The sequence below is a fragment of the Euprymna scolopes genome, chromosome 27, assembly GCF_053919585.1.
Source record: "Euprymna scolopes isolate OS-2025 chromosome 27, ASM5391958v1, whole genome shotgun sequence".
In the NCBI taxonomy this organism is placed as follows: domain Eukaryota; kingdom Metazoa; phylum Mollusca; class Cephalopoda; order Sepiida; family Sepiolidae; genus Euprymna; species Euprymna scolopes.
In genome coordinates, this window is record NC_136508.1 from 44,755,250 (window position 1) to 44,763,092 (window position 7,843).

Consider the following 7,843-nt stretch of genomic DNA (forward strand, 5'->3'; position numbering starts at 1 on the left):
TAATTTGACCTTAATAGGGTCCAAAGTTAAAAAAAATTGACCGTTTTTTTTTTTGCTCAGCATACACCTCCAAACACCTGGGCAACGGGCACCCATGCTAGTATATATATATATATGTACTATATATTTCAGCCCGGCGTTGCCCGGGTGCTTGGATGTGTGTGTTGAGTAAAAAAAAACAACAAAAGTGGCAGTAGGAAGGCAGGCTCGAACCCGTACCGCAAAGGAGGAAAAGAACGGGAGAAAAACCTGACGTCTTTGTTGTTACGACCACCGCCAAACCGGAAGTTAAGTTGATTTGAATTAAGGCTAGACAATCGAAAGAAGAGGATGACTTTCGAAAATATCGGTGAAAAAAGCGACCCCCTTGTAGAAAAGTGCCCAGTTTAAGGTGAAGGTATTAATATTTTTAGCCAATTATTCGATATTTATTGTCTGAAAGGTCAGACTTAAAAACAATACTGATCTTGTAAAAATCCGTCGCCTCTGTCGAGAGTTTTAAGCAGACATGCAAACATACATACATGCATACATTTATATATTGATAACTAAAAATTTTCGATCCAAACCGATTAAAAAGCTTGTCCTGTCTCTGGATACCCTTTATGTAAAATTTTAAATGTTTAGACCAGAAATAGTCTGAGTAATTTTGTAGAGATCGCAGAAGTCAATTTTTTAAGTTTGACCCCTGTTATGACCCCTTAACATTTATTTTTTGGGCTCCAATCAAGTTATTAAGTTAGATCCATGTCCATGAAACCTATATCTAAAATTTCAAGTGTTTAAACCCAAAATTGGCGGAGGCGTTTGGTAGAGTTTTCAAAGGTCAAATCGTATAACTTTGACCCCTTACCAGTCAAATTTATGGTCAAAAACGGATTCGAAAGATTTTCCCAAATCTCAGTACCCTGTATATCAAATTTCGAATCTGTAGACTGAAAATTGACAGAGTTATTGCGTAGGGAAATGTACACAGATACACAGACACGTTCACTTATATATATGTGTGTGTGCGCGTGGCACAATGACGTAGCCTCTTTGAAGGGAGCTTGGTGCTTCTACATTAATGAACATTGTGCCTAAACGTTGTGAATAAACAAAACCAATGAAAGATCAAAAACAACAACTAATAAAGATGAGAATAATAGTCCGAAATAAAAATAAATTAATATATAATGCTCATCTCAAAAATGAATTCCAATTAAGGAATAATATATATATATACCAATCGGTACGGACCCGACTATGGAAGATCAGATAAATAAACGTGGATTAATAAGATCAAAGAATCCAACCTTGATCGGGGCCCGTGGCGCAGTTGATAGAGACATTGAATCTCTACAGTTCCAGATGAGCATTGTCTGAAGATAGCGGTTTCAATCCCACCCAAAGCGTGCCAGACGTTAATTGGCCAAAATGTGGTGAGACGACAGCAACTACGGATGACAGATCAAAAACAACAACTAATAAAGATGAGAATAATAGCCCGAAATAAAAAATAAATTAATATATAATGCTCATCTCAAAAATGAATTCCAATTAAGGAATATATATATATATATATATATATATATATATATATTTATATTTATATATATATTTGTTTTACTCAATAAATCTGATTATCACGAAAGAATGCAATCATCGACGTTCAAAATTAAAACAAATTTAATAACAACCTCACGAGTATATTAAAGGCACAAGTAAACAAATTTATCACTGCCAATGATGCCCAAATTGGAAACTATCCACTTTCCAAAAGCATCGGCGGCTACAAACTTGGTTATTTATACGGAACTGTAAAAATGCATAAACCCAACTCTTCCTTACGATCCACCATATCACAAGTTACGATCCCAATCTATTCCCTAACCAAAGTACTCAATGACATCATAAACCCATATTTACTCAGTAAATACAGTTTCAAATCCACACAAACACTAATTCAAACCCTAAACTCAAAACAACAAAATTCTCGGCTCTCTCGATATAGAACGACTTTTAACTTACGTACAGTGCAAACATCCATAGATATCACATTTTTTTACACAGTGGTCACCACTTATCAAGGCCCGGAAGCCACTCAGGGATAAGGGTTATTACAAGTACATTACTCTTGACAATATCTGCAACCAGGCTCTCCATACCCCTAAAAATTGAGAAAAGAATACTTACAATTTTCTATTAGTTTCTACTACAGACAATTTTACGACTATAAAGGGAATATCTATACCGAAAACGATGAAGTTTCAATGGGTTCTGTTCTCGGACGAATTCACAGTGAGTTCTTCATGAGTTGCCTAAAAAATCAGACATTACATAACGCTAGTAAACCCTCAATATATGTACGGTATCTTAATTATATACTCATTCTAGCCGAAAACTATGACCTTAAACTATATCCAGTGGTGAGGCCCCAGCTTGCGGGCTTTGGGGAGTATGGAGCCACCCTTTAATTGCCATTGCTCCCATGTCCACTCTGACCTGGAGTGGTAGTACCTGTTAGGGTCCCAACTATGGGTTAAATAGAAACCGACTTGAAAACAACAAATATATTCTATTAAAATTTTCTTCTTCTGAATCACTGGATTTGGCATTAAATAACCCGAAAAGGGTTGATATGCCGTAAAACAAAAACAACCAGCCATATAGCCGAAAACAAAGGGCAAATACGAACACTTAAGAACCTTTTCTAAGATAACTATACTAAAATTCACCACAGACCTAAATGTTAATAAAAAAATTCATTTCCTCGACATTCTCATAGATACTTCCAATAATATATTCAGCACCTCGAACTAAAAAAAAAAAAAAAAAAAAAAAACACCGTTACAAAATCTGTGGTTTTGGGGAGGCCCCCTGTTTTGACAAGCTTCTAGGTCTGACCTTCACTACCGATCTGAAATGGAGCACGTACATCAAATCCATTGCCTAGGTCGCTAAAGAAATGGTGGGATCATTCTCCCGCTCCAGTAGATATCTCACTGCCGATACAATTCTCCAACAGTATAAAAGCCAACTACGTCAAAGGATAAAGTAATATCGCCACATCAGAACAGGAGCTGCTAGAGGCAGTTTATCTTGCTTTAAAGAGTTTAAAATTGTCTTCATAGCTTAGGAGCTTAGTAGAGAATGATCTTTTTTCTTTTATACAAACTCTTTCCCATAGAAGAAACGTTGTAAGCCTGTCTTTGCTCTATCGTTATTTTCATGACAAGTTCTCGTCTGAGCTCCAATCTATGGTTCTCCCTTGCTAAACTTTCACGAAAAACACTCATCTATCTGAAACCACTATCAATAATTTTCCCCACACTTTATCTGTGCCTAAACCTAAACGTAGATTCCATTAACAAAGATTCAGTCTTACAACTGCACACTTACTTAACTGTCTTTCGTTTCACTGCTTTCAAGCTGACTACGATATGGTCGTCGTTAAGTCCAACCTGAACGAGTTATTGATGAGTCGCCTTCTTAAGTAATCCAATTTACCAACTTTCCACTACTAACGATTACTACGATATTGTCGTATCGACTATCGTTGGCATCTTTGATAGGTGGTGACACCTTTGTAAAATAAAATGTAGCGATCATAAAAGCATAATCTCCTCTGACAGAAAAGCACTTCCCCTCGAACAAAAAAATTGAAGCAAGTCATTAACAATAGCGGATTTTTAAACTATATTGGCAACCAGCAAATAAATCAATGCTTCATAACGTAAAAAATACCACTTCAAATAGTAATATTCCTTAACAGCAAAATCCTAATACTATTAACCAGGCTTTTACTTAGAAGAAAACGTCATATAAATATTATCCATAGATATGTTTCCTCCACTGACAACAATAAGATTAGACTTATCATATATTATAACAAATTTAAAACCGAAAATTTAGTAGCAAAAAGCAATGACTTCCTTACCCTCCAACAATTAGTCTAACTAGTCTAAGGGAGATAACCTTGTAAAATTCTGTAGGCATGATTAAAATCCGGAAATTGAAAGTTGTTAACACCTCATAATGTTTCCATTACGCCATTTTGAATTAAGATTTCTAAATTCAAAATGGCGTAATGTAGACATATTATAAGCTATTTACAGATTCTCTTCCAATTTTCGGATTTTGATCATAACACACTATATTTCCTTTTGATGGATTTATTGTTGCTATTTCTTCTGGTGAGTAGATGGGAAAATAGATTCACTGATTGATATAATAATTAAGTGATTAATTTTGTGCTCCGAAGCAGGTACTCTCGAGAATTGTAACTGTCAACTGAATTAAAGGAATAAATTGTAAGATGGTCAGCATCATGAACTTTGGAATATAGACTTTTATCACTCATTTCCTATATTGATCTGTAGTTACATTGTGCTTCTTAAAAAGGATTGGTATATATTATAAAGGATTAAAGTATATTTCCCAAGAAATATATATCTACAATAGAAAAAAAATCAACAACAAAATCTACGTAAATATATAAAAACAATAAAAAGCCTCTTAGCCTTGATAATTGGTGATGCCTATGTAAAAAAACAAACAAACAAACAAAAAAAAATCTGAACAGTGAAATTGTCTATGGCTTCATAGAGGAATGGATTAAGACTTAAGATGCCGGACTGTAATACATAAGGTCCGAGATTCGATTTCTAATAACAGTCAAGCTATGCTGAAGAGATGTAGGACTCTGATACGTGCATGTACGTAGATTACTGTTTTAATAAATAAAAAAAAAAATATTATTTGTTTACATCCAAATAAAAAATGGGCGATTTTCTAAAAAAAAAAAAAAAAAAAAAAAACCCGATCTCCAAGGTGGAGACGCTAATCATTATATCGTTTAAAAAATCAACAACAAATTTACGTAAATATATAAAAAAAACGATAAAAACCGGAAGCCATGCGAATTACGAACAGAATAAAGCAAAATTAATTTAAATATATATATTTACTAAAAATACATTAATTAAAAAAAAATTAGAAAATTGATATTAAAATAAAATAAAATATATAGAAATAGAGATAAGCTCTAGTTAAATAAAAATGGACGTCATTATAGACAATATATGCGGTCCTGCATTTTCCTCAAACAGAAAACAACATGGCTGACGAGAGCCTATCATTATTTACTAATGACTGGTCCCCCTTATGTTAGGCTTGAAACCGACGATACCAATATTTTTCTGACCTTCTGTACCATTTTAAATAAATAAATATTAAGTTCTTATATTGGAAATTTTTTTTTTGTGATCGAGCACATTGTTGGAATTCTTTCCCATAAAACAGTAAACATATATATATTATGTGAAACAGCGAAACAGTACTGTATGTGGATGACTATATATATATATATATATATATATATATATATATATATATATATATATATATATATAGTAACTGATAGTCCTATATGCCTTCGCTTATTCCCCTTAATCGAAATCTCCATAACAGTGTATGCTTTCTTAAATGTTGCGAGAAATTCAATGAATGCTCCTAATTATAAATAAAGAACACCGACAAAAAATGTTAACTCAATAAATCAATCTACAAAAGACATACGTCTTTTGCCGATTCACCCTATTCTAATTGGAATTCCAGTTCCGTTAATAGGATTTCCGTTTCCGGTAATAGAATTTCCGTCTTGAAGCGATGTTCATTTCGCGAGGCTAGAACACCCACGTAAATCATATTACGATTCATCGTTCGATAAATCGATATTATATCACAGTGAGCAGCGAGTTACGACCACTGGTAATTTGATGAAAATCTGCCGTCCCCAAAATTCTGATTGACCTATTGAATGTTTGACAGCTTCGATTCTTGAAATCTCCATTTTGTTTTGTTTCCTTTTTTCGCATATTTTTTCGCTTTTAAAAAATTTATTTCCCCGCTTCGTGGCATGCGAAGCAAATACATTAACTTTCATAAGCAGCTTGTCTAATAACTAATAACTAATGACACAACTCTTGAAAATACGACATGGTGCTACCAGTTCAGACTGCCTGAAAATATTGGCTTCCTAAGAAAAATGCAAGTAACATTGATGCTTTTTGTTTTTCTCCTTTTTTTGTAAAACTTAATTATGTTCTGCAAAAAACAAACAAAAAGAAAAAAAAAACAACAAAAAACACCCACCTTTCCCCCCATTTCCTTCTCCCATTTCCCCTTTCTCTGTCTATCTCCCCCACATCCTGACTGGTTTCCTAACTTAAAATGTACCAAACATTAATACTGTTACCATTTTCTTTCTCCCATTGCAAAACTCCTTCATGTTCTGCAGGACAGGGAATAAAAACGATAAAATTCACTATAAAACAACCAAACCACACCACACCAAATGCTACTAAACGAGCGATGTAAAATACAAACTGCTTGAAGAATAAAAATCTTCTACAAAATAACCGGATGCAACATGAATACTATTTTCTAAAATCAGTGGATTCAACATTAAACAACCCGAAAAAGGGTTGATATGCTGTAAAACAAAACAACCAAACCAAACTCTACAAATAAATATTTAAAGATATAAAGGACTCGTCGCATAAAAACCTGTTTCCAAAATAACAAAATAACTGAATTTGGCATGAAATAACCCAAAATGGGTTGATATGCCGTAAAACAAAAAAACCAAACCACAGTTATAATTTCGACTAAAAATATTTTTGCTAGCCTGGGAGGATGCTATCACGACGAGCGAACATATACGGCACTATTATCACCGAATAAAATATTGCCTGAAGGGATGAGCTGAAAACAATAAAACGTCCGAAATTTTAGCATATTCAGTATCACGACCATGTATATTTGTCTATAATAAATAAACACACACACACACATACACACACGACTACATTTGATAGCATAAATTAATATACGAAAATATAATAAGCCTGACGATTTCTCACGAGAATGAAACGCAGAATATACTGTGTAGCTTAATTGCCATATATATTTTTAATAACTTACTATATATATCTATACACTGCTGATCAAAAATTTTAGACCAATAAAAAATCCTCAAAAGATTTTTTTAAGGATAGATTTTAAGGATAGCCTTTAAGGATAGATTTTAAACTCTCCCTACTTAACGTTAGCAATACTACAAAGGTACTTGATGCGCTTGGGAGTGTTCTTACGTAGATCCTGTGTCGGAATGCGTCTGATAAGTATCGAAAATCGATAGTTGAAAAAATCCAATTAAATAAGGAAGAACGATTTTGACAACCTAATATCACAATCATATATCCTTTAGGAGTACAATTGAACTATGATACTTGACTTTTGAATTTTAAACGTTAAACGAAACCATTACAGATAATTTTATAAAATCAACAGTACATTCTCTACTGTACAATGTCGACGAAGTCACTGCGGGGAGACATGTGAAGCTTCCTCCCGGTACACTGTGTGGGGATCTCTAACTAGAGCAGGCAATTAATCAATTGGATTTAAAAATAGACGATTTCTCTGATTTCACTGATAATAAAAGTATGGGAGGATGGAACATTCGTTGATCCTCATCCAATCTCTGACCGCGTCGGGTCTCCCTGCTAGTTATATAATGAAAACTATATTCCTCCTGCATCACAGAGATCACTTTAGTTCTCCCACTCCGTCCCCAAGCAGTCTCACTGCACAATTATTTCGCTCCTAATGTAGCTATCGCTAGACGTCGCATCTCTATTATGTTACCTAACATGTTCTAACCTCTTCTGATGAGAAGCATTACGCTTTGAAATACAACGGTATAAAGAGTTTTACTTATCCTACAACTCTATTTTATGTATCATCCTTATTGAGTAAATGAATAAATCTGTATACATTTTTATATTGTGATTTTTTC